This window comes from Oxyura jamaicensis, chromosome 5 (genome assembly GCF_011077185.1).
Source record: "Oxyura jamaicensis isolate SHBP4307 breed ruddy duck chromosome 5, BPBGC_Ojam_1.0, whole genome shotgun sequence".
Classification (NCBI taxonomy): Eukaryota; Metazoa; Chordata; class Aves; order Anseriformes; family Anatidae; genus Oxyura; species Oxyura jamaicensis.
The window spans coordinates 43,054,060-43,063,805 of NC_048897.1; the positions used below are offsets into that span (position 1 = coordinate 43,054,060).

The 9,746-nt window shown below is 35.7% G+C and overlaps 2 long non-coding RNA genes across 4 annotated transcripts in view; both read right to left on the bottom strand.

The window, feature by feature from the left end:
* Window positions 1-9,746, bottom strand: part of LOC118167961 — a 42,978-nt gene that overhangs the window by 15,471 nt on the left and 17,761 nt on the right. The gene's annotated exons all lie outside the window — the stretch shown is intronic.
* The window catches only part of LOC118167958, a 5,361-nt gene continuing 1,168 nt past the window's right edge, over window positions 5,554-9,746 (bottom strand). The window contains exon 2 of the long non-coding RNA XR_004751302.1: window positions 5,554-8,958. This is a non-coding gene — a long non-coding RNA (uncharacterized LOC118167958). The remainder of the gene's footprint in view (window positions 8,959-9,746) is intronic.

Here is a 9,746-nt window from a genome sequence, read left to right on the forward strand (position 1 = left end):
AGGGAAGGGAAGGGAAGGGAAGGGAAGGGAAGGGAAGGGAAGGGAAGTTTCTTGTCCCTGAGTAAAATCAACATGGATGTTCAAGTCAGTACCTTGCAAAATTAATTAATTAATGAATTAAGATTAGTTAAATGCCATTCTGGAAAATATAAAGAGAATTACATTTTTTAAACTACTTTTTTAGACTACTTTCTGTCTTCCCAGCAGGTGTCAATAACAAAAATTGCATCCAGTGATTCTAAAACACAATGTGTTCTGAAACACGTGGCTGAATGACAACAAAAAAAAACTTTTTTTATCTTATTTTTTCTTTCATGGCCTAAATCATTAATTTTCAGTGTGCCACGCATAACTCAGTTTAAGCATAAAATTATCCCTGGATATAGCATTTCTAAAGTGTTGCCAAACTGGTCTCTTAAAGTTGTTTATCATCTCATTGTTTAATCTGCATAGAGTTAAAAAGAAACAGAGGGTTTTCTGTATATTTCTATATACATACAAATACTGGGACAGGGAGAGGAGAAATATTAACAGAGTATTTCTCAGCCTTCCTAGCTACGCTTGTTGTGTTTGTCTACTCAGCTTCTTGCCAACCTTAAAATTCATTAATATGAAAAAGACTGAGTTCATTGGCTGCAACACCTCCATTGTAGAAATCGGACTACTACTATCGTAGTACTACATGTTCTGGCACAAACCCAAGTTCATTCTCTTCTTCTTCAGTCTTCTCCCTCCATCTCACTGAAGACCTACAAAACTGCCTGTGGAAACAAATGTTTTAGAAAAAAAGTCCTGTCAAGGACAATCCCTAATGCTGCCACTTGATGTACAGAGCCGCAACAAGAGAGCACAGAACTTCACAGAGGCCACTGGGGTACTGCATGGGTGCGGGGATGTTCCCACATGGAAGAGATTATAGAATTGGAGAATGAAGCCAAGCAATTTGTTAATCCTTCCTATGATCATGTATTTTGCATATGTTGTTCAGCAACGTACCTTTCAGTTGGGACTGGTTATGTTATGCTGAAGTTCATCTTACGTAACACTGATCAGTTAGACCACAGATGCTGAATTAAGTGGGCCTTCAGGAGTTGGCCTTCTTGCCCCTGACTGATTACAGAACTAAGAGCAAAGTGTACCAGGAGTAAAATAAATCAAGAACTGAAGAACAGCAGTTAAAACAGGGCTCTATATGGACTCTTTATCCCAAATTGTCTTGTTTTTGTTTATTTGCCATCTGAGCAGATTTTTGATCACTGCAAACTGTGTCCAGGTTTCCTTAGAGTTCTGCCAGAAATAAGAGCTGGGGCATGTTTATTTCTGAGGGCAGATCCAAGAGAGGGGATAAGTTCAGCCAGCTAGCAGGCACTAGCATCCAAGGAAGTCTAAGAGGACATAGGGGAGGTTTATAAATCCATAGCTCTAGAAACAGAGATGGATTTATCAGTAGCCATTCCTACAGATACACAGCCTTGGAGTGGGAAAGGAGGTTGATGGGATGGATGCTCAGGTGGAAAAGAGTTTGAATATAAACAGAAGTAGGGAGTAGATGAGTATCCAGGGCATAGTGTAGGAGAAGAAAGCTTCAAGGAATTATTTAAGGTAGCTTGGCAAAGAAAAAAGCAGTAGCACTGGGATAGGCTGTTCAGGGGGGTGGGAAGGAAGAAGGTACAGAAGAGGTCAGGAGAGATGGGATAGCTGGCTGGGTGATACCCAATGAGATATGGGTTTGGGGGACTTGAAGATTTTGGGACTAGGGGATCCTCGTTTAGTATCCCAGTTTGGTGGTAAGGACACAAAAATAGCATGACACTTCCACCACCGTAAGACATTGTTACACCCACTGATACCTGGTATTTCCACCTCCTCTCCTCACCCTAATAAGGACATCTGGATACACATTTTCTGGAGTTCCTTTTTTAATTTCTGGAAATACAACAGTTCTAAATCACAGTCCTGAGCAGAGCTTAGGACATCCAGAAACATGGAAAACCACCAAATATTTCCACAAAGCTGCACTGTGCCTGTGGAGGGATAGGAACCGCTAAAACAAAACCAGGCAGTCATGCTCTTTACTTTTGTAGTGGAGCTGAAGTATTTATATTCCTGATACTAAGTATAGCAGACTTAGTAGTCTTGTGGTCGAAGACTCACAAAGAAGAAACAATGCACAAATGTACCTTTTAACAGTAAGAATAGAAAGAAGAGGGAAGTCTAAGCATCACACTTGTCATTCAGTGCTGACCAAATTTCCTGTAAGTGACAAGACTGTACATGGAATAAAAATTTCAGAATAACATTACTAGGAGACTTAGAATTAATCTACGTTAAGTGTTAAACCAAGAAGCTTCAACATGCCATAAATCTCTTACCGAAAGATCTTAGTCGGAGAGCTCACACTCCAAACTGGAGACTCATGATGTATGTCATAGGTATATGTTTTGGTATTGTATATGTTTTGGTCACCTTTGAGCCCTGATTGCTAAACATGACAGTGAGTGCCTGGTGCAATCCAAAAAATAATAATGGTGCACACTTGTTATAAGCTTCATGTTCTACCAACATCACGTACGCTGGTGTCCTTTCAGCATGGTGGGTGGTGGGAACTCCATGAAACTTTGGGAACTTAGAGATGTTAGAATTCAGAAATGAATCTGTTTCCCTTCTTTTTGTTTTCTCATTTTCCAACTAGATATAGATCTGTCTAGGCAGGGAGAAGTTATATTAATAATTTCATTATTATTACTACTAGACTTAACAAAACATATACAATACCAAAACAAAAAACAATCCCAACGCAAGGATCTGAGTTAGCTACCTAAATTAGATACTTGTGACACATTCTATAAGTGGTTCTGACAGACAGGTTTCTGCAGCAGCAGAGAGACAGAAGGCATCTAGGCTAGATATTTGTACTGAACTGCCCTAGAAGGAACTTCTTGCCTTCCCTGGTCAGGGAGAGTTTGGTACATCTTCTCAGGCCTCTTTTGAAGCAAAGGAACTCCTTAAGAGGGTTTGTGTTGGAGCAAATGATTGGAGCAAATGATCTACCTCATCCACAGTATTTCCATTCAAAGGACTTAAGGTTTTCCATGTAATGCTGCCACAGTTTCTGTCAACTGACTCTACAAAGATATCTTGAATCATAGAGCAAATGTTGGAATACTTAGCATGAGCAGAAAGTGATTGTTCAGGCAGTGTCTGTAGAGATACAGAGGACAAGGACTGCTAGAGCAAACTAGCCTGGCATGGATTCTTCACCTTTTTGCATTCTTAAATCAAGACTAGATGCCTTTCTGAACTACAACTTCTAATCAAAGGTAATTTGGCTCAGTCTCTGAGTAATTAGTTTAAATTATGTAACTTCTACTGTATAGGAGTATGGACTAAATTATATAAAGATTATATCCTGCAAAATGCTGATATTAAAAATAAATCTTTGAATTTCACCTCACACTCAGGGGTTTATTAAGGAGGTCACCAGAAATTTGTGAGGTCTATTTGAACAATTAGTTTAATACTGAGTATGAAAGAGAGAGAAAGTTAGCAGATATAATGTGAACTTAGAAACACAGATGATTATGAAAAATCATACTCAGCAACTACTCAACTACTTCGAGACAAAACAATCAATGCTTTTGCAACTGTCCTGGATTCTTGCCTGTATTCTTGCTTGTTCAAAGAAGCTGGTTATGTAAAGTGCTACTGAGCTGAGAAGCACCAAGATTAGGGTCTGTTGAATTTTTTAGCTATTGATAATATGCAGTTAACAAACAAATTAGCCTGTGCAGTTAGAAATGCTGTTTGCAAAGAGCAAAATTTAAGACAATCTTGCTTTGACACTTTTGGTATGCTTCTATTGTTCACTTTCTAAAAACACCTATGGCACAGAACTGACACTGTGATGGAAATAAGGTTCAGATAATCTCACTGTAAGATACTAATAACCAATAACATTCTCTACCAGAAGTAAAAGCACATCAACTATTTCCTGTGCAATCAAGGGAACTGGCATATTTTTAATGGCACAACTTATTTCAAAACTAAAGGTGTGCATATTTTCCAAATTTGAATTCAAAAGAAAATAAAAACACAATTCATCAAATACACTTTTCATTAATTTCTCAGCTAGTTCAAGAATTTAATGTTTATTTTTTCAACAACAGGAAGCTGCTTAATGACAAATTATAATAAATGCAGGCTAGACCCTTCCCTAGAAAAGGTTCTGCATTTTTATTGGGAATGGATTGCAATCACTACAGGAAGAAAATGAATTGCCTTTTTCAGTATACAGAAATAAATTACAAATCAAAAACTTGTTTTTCAAAATTAAAGGTGAAAGCACAGGAAAGCTACTCTAAAGGACATCTGTCACTTTAGAAAATCTGTAATAAAAAAAAAAAAAAAAAAAAAACATATATTTACCATAGCAACATACAAGAAAACTACTAGGAGAGTGTTTTAAATCAAGGCATTCCGTTCTGTCCACAGCTGTTCTGCATTTAGTTTTTTAGTTCACTTTACTCTTATCTGTTTGCCTAGGACTAATTCAGACTAAGAAGCTATATGTCACTCAGTAAACAACAGTATAATTAAAAGTCCTACTGCTACAGATGGTTTGAAGCATTTGAGATCTTGGGAATTACAAGGAACTCATATTAAAAATAAAAAGGATGTAATCAGATCCCCCTTGTACAGTTTAATGGGCAAGAGTAATTTCATGATTGCAATTGGTTTGAATGTAGCGTATTGCTCTAATTATGTATATCATGTATACACACAGACTAGAATCTATCTATATAATCATGATGATTTAAAATATTCTTGATGACATTCATGATTACATTTAATCTGGGGAAAGTATTTACAAATCACAAGATTGCTTTATACCATGATGTAAGATAGAACTGCGTTAATGATGTACACCAGCCACACATTTAAAATAGCCATTGTGATGTAGTGTCCAACCTCCTGGATGAATGTAGCAAAGAGAAGCAGACTCATGTCTGTAGCATTTTCTTTTTTAAAATACCAAACAACTAAACCATGTTTCATTGTCCAGCATGCCACTGGTGAGGATACCTACACGTTAGTCTTTTCTGTGCCATACTATACTTTCTGGAAAAGTCATTCCAGACTGATGTCAGTTTGAGTATATAAAGACTGCAGACTTGTTATAATTGTAGTACTAAAACAAACTGTGCTTGTGCTAATACTTTCCATATTCCATTTCAGTCCAGAGTAATTTTTGCTTACGTTTTAACAAAATCAGTTCTGTCAGTTTTTGTGTTATTAGATGCAATGTACTTTTCCCATATAAACTGTACACTGAAGTGCCTCAGATAAAGCTGAAACTAGAAACATCAAATGCTACATTTTGTAGATCAGAGCAGTGATTCAGGAAGCAACAGAAGGCTGAATCTCACAGGCTTGCATTTCTAAACTACAGCTATTTTATATTAGCATGTTTAAACTACTAGATCTTAGAGTGCTGCTTTTTATAGCAGGAGTTCTGCAGATCAGTACAAGTTTTTTTGTTGGTGGTGGTGGTGGTTTTTTTCTTGTTTGTTTGTTTGTTTTGTTTTTTCCTAAAAAGCCTTAAGTAAGAATGCTGTCATTATGCAAATATACTTTAAAATACATTTGCTTAAAAATAAAACAAACAAACAAACACTTCACGTTTTCTTTCTCCTCTTTCTCTTCATTTCTCTTTTAGTTAAAATTACTCTGGTAAGTGAAAAGCCTGATTCTACAAAGTTCTGATTAGCTCCGGCAAAAGTAAAACCAATGGAAGGTAACTATGGTCAGCGCCTGTATAAACAGGCTTACCTGCCAAATCAAGAGAAATACTGAGAAATATTGAGAAAGCAAAACCATAAAAGAGCTAGTGGAAAGGCTGGTTTATATTTAGTGGAAACAATTCTTTTTTTATTTTAGCACGTTAACTTTGGAACTAAGAGAGTAAATGAAATGATATATTTTTAGCCAGTACACAGGGTATACAGTTGAAATTGTTTCTGCTGCCCAGAGGAGAGGACATAGGGTTCATAGTATAAGACAGTAATATTCATTATACAGCAGTTTGAATCATGGAAGTTATCTGGATGGTATACTATCATCACACATGGTGCATAGCTACAAGTTTGGGGTACCTTTGGATAAGAGTCCAAACTGCATTGATTCAGGCCTGTTTACTTGTTTAAAACTTCTAAATATTTCTCTTTTCACAAGGTTTACAGTCTGATTCCACACTCAGTGTTGCTTCAAATTGTGCAACTGCATTTTAATCTTTTGGGAACAGCTTCACTCGATCTCCAGTAATTTCACTGAAATATGTTTCATTATTTATATTAGAATTATCCGATTGTTCACAACGTATATTTTTCACACATTTTGCATTCTAAAACTTTGGAAATTAAGTCCTAGATATCACTATCTTAAGATTTTATTTCAGTTCACAGTAAAATTTCATACTTCAATGAAGAAAATATTTCTGAACACAACAGCAAACACGACATTAATTTTGGATATTTTTCATCTGCTTTGTCTACATCAGTTCAGGTAGCTGCTGCGCCAAATGCTTAATAAAAGTATTGTGTCTAATTTACAAAGAACTCTTTTCAATGAAACAGCAGAATACCCTTTTGGCTTGCCCAACTGGATACATAACAGAGACATCTGGAAAATTGGTCTAATTTCACATTGTAGAATAATGCAGAAAAGTAAGAAAATATTTCCCTGTTTTCCTTTACTGACTAAGAATTATATCATGTAGGTGATAATAGGCATAAAGGACATCATTACATATACTGCTGGTTCTATTTTAATTATTTTTTCTGATTCCTATTTAAGAACTCATTTCTTTTTTCACTTACACCTGACATACTCCTGTTGTTATGCTGACATTTCCAGTGAATTGTCTCCTCCAAAACCAAGGAATGTCTCTCAGGTCAATTTTGAGTTTTTCATTTTGTATTTATTTACTTATGCAGAAAATAGATCTGCCATGGCTTTGTTTCCTCTCAAGCTGTCTTGGGCTAATTCTTTTCCTATCATGGGGCCACTTTGTCCTTATTTAACATGGTTATATTTAAATTATGTCCTGTAACCTTTGCCATTATTTTTTCCTTAATAGAAAAAAGATGATGCACTATTAATGTGGCTAAATTTTCCATTTAAACCATTCAAACTTCAATACTTAATATATTTGAGATTGCCTAAAATTTTCCCCCCATCAAGAACAAAGAGAAACATATTGGTAAAATAAGCAACTTAAAGACGACGAGCTTACTGTCAGTATTCTGCTCAGCATGTAAAGTTGGCAGCTGCTTAACACTTACTCCACTTTCATAATGATGGACACTGGAAAATGTAGTATTTTTCTCTCTCAGCCTTTCCTAATTCACTCCATATGTAAGCAGAACTTCCATACACTTACCTCATGCACCCAGATTTCTAGCACCCCCTCCCCATATAGGGGCAGGGTCTCTAAGCAAAATAATAATAATACCTTGGTGGTTTGTGGGTTTTAACACACACTCTCAATCTCACATACTCAGAACCACTGAAAATCAGCAACTCCCTAGAGAGCTAGGATTTAATTTGGATCACACGTTACCAGCCAGACTAGAGAGTATCTTTACAATAACAATATTTACTTATATTCATAAACAGATGGTAAAAGAGCACAGAGAAAAATGCTTGAAGAAAAGTGAGTAGTTTAGAACAAAACCATTGGCCACACCAGATACAGATTAATTTGCATTCTATTAACAGATATGCATACAATATTTAATTCTTGAGTAAGCATAGCTTGTTTTTTCAAAATATATTGTATGTCAGGTATTTCTTTCTTATGTATCTATCTTAACACTGAAAATCAGGTTTATTCTACTCCTCCATTTCTTTGGTCACTGCCTTTTTACAATGCAAGACAGAAACCATGAAACTCAGCACTAGTACACACAGCACCAGAATGCCTTTTTCTAGAGATGCTTCCAAAGAGCTGACTTCACTGGCCATAGTTATATGTGACCATGTGCAGAAATACCACAGATGGACACAAATACCAAAGCAGAACCTAACTACCATAGCTGTTTAGCTATTTTCTATAACCATCATTATTCTTTGGAATAGTTGCAAGACTAATATAGTTTTTACTTTGGTTCATTTCTCTCTCCCTATACAAGTATTATCCCAGATGACTATATATTTTTCTCTCTTTTTAAGAAGGTTGGTTCACATTGGTTTACTCTTCTCAGTTATTTTAACATGTCCTATTTCATTCAAATCTTAGTCTATAATCAGGCTATTCAAATTGTGCTTTCACTGGACTTTTGTTTTATACACAATCTTCCTTGAGGTGAAGAAACACTCTCCTGAGACACATACATACTTTGTAAGATAATTCCATGAAGAAAGCAAGAAAGCATTCTTCTATAATGTAGGTTTTCTTGATTTCTATCATAGCGATAGAGCTCTGCCCACAACACCCAGGAAGACAGCAGTAGTCTCTACCCATTAAAAAAAAATAAATAAATAAAATAAAGGCAAAGGAAAAATTCAGAAAGACCAATTATTTATGGAACTCCGAGAGGAAAGTTGGCAGGAATTGGTACTACATGATCCCTTATGTAGCTAAGGGACAATTTGCTCATTAAGCTATACTGGGTAATATGAAAATTGAATCTAGGCTACAAAAGTCAACTGGAGTTAATATGCATAATACAGAAACTTTAACCATCAGTCACTTACTGAAAAATTGTCCAGCTGACACTCTCTGACAGATATGCTTCTACCATTTTTCTATTTCATAACTTTCTATCCATTTATAGGATCCCTTCAGACACATAAGATAGTCTGCTTAAAGGGTGGCAGAAGACTTAGTGCAACTACAGATCCTGCTAAAGAAATTAATTTTTATGCATTGTATTTTCTGAAACGTATTATATAAGACCACTTTTTTTCCTGTGATCAACTGCAAAATTACAGCACTCCTTTTTCACGACTCATTCATTGACCCTAACCATACTACTAAAAGACAATCCAGTTCTTTGAGTCAATGTTCCTTGGGACAATTTACTACAGATGTGGAAGAAAACCTCAGCCCAGCATGAAAATGGACACTTATTTAATAATTATTTTAAGAATTAATTTGAAATTATTTATGTTTGTAAACCATGTAAAGATTTATTTCCAAGATATATGAATGTCTAAGCACATGTTCTGTTTCTGTTTGATTGTTTATTCAAACTGGCAAACAACAACAACAAAAACATAGCAAATAAAGACTACTGTGGTCATTTTTGCAAGTTAATGTGTGTGTTTACCTGGCAAACCTCAGAGGAGAATAAAGACTGTTGCTTGCTATAACCAGTTCATTTGTACAGCTAAGCTGTACAGCATGTAAGCAAAAGCATAGAGTTCTGGGTAAATTAATTAAAATCACTCCTGTAAACATGTTGTAGACATACTCTATCTAAAAGTGAATTTAAAAAAAAAAAAAAAAAAAAAGGCAGAGCAAAAATGTGGTCTGACATAACTCTTGAACCACTGGATGTCAAAAATCCAGTTTTCTATAAACAGGCAAATTTCACTGCTACCAGACTGTCTTGTGTTCTAAGACTTGTCAGCAAAGAGACTATCTCACTATGTACATGGGGGCTTCTAGACAGAACAATAGTACTATTTGTTCCTGTCTTCTTTCTTTCTTTCTTTCTTTCTTTCTTTCTTTCTTTCTTTCTTTC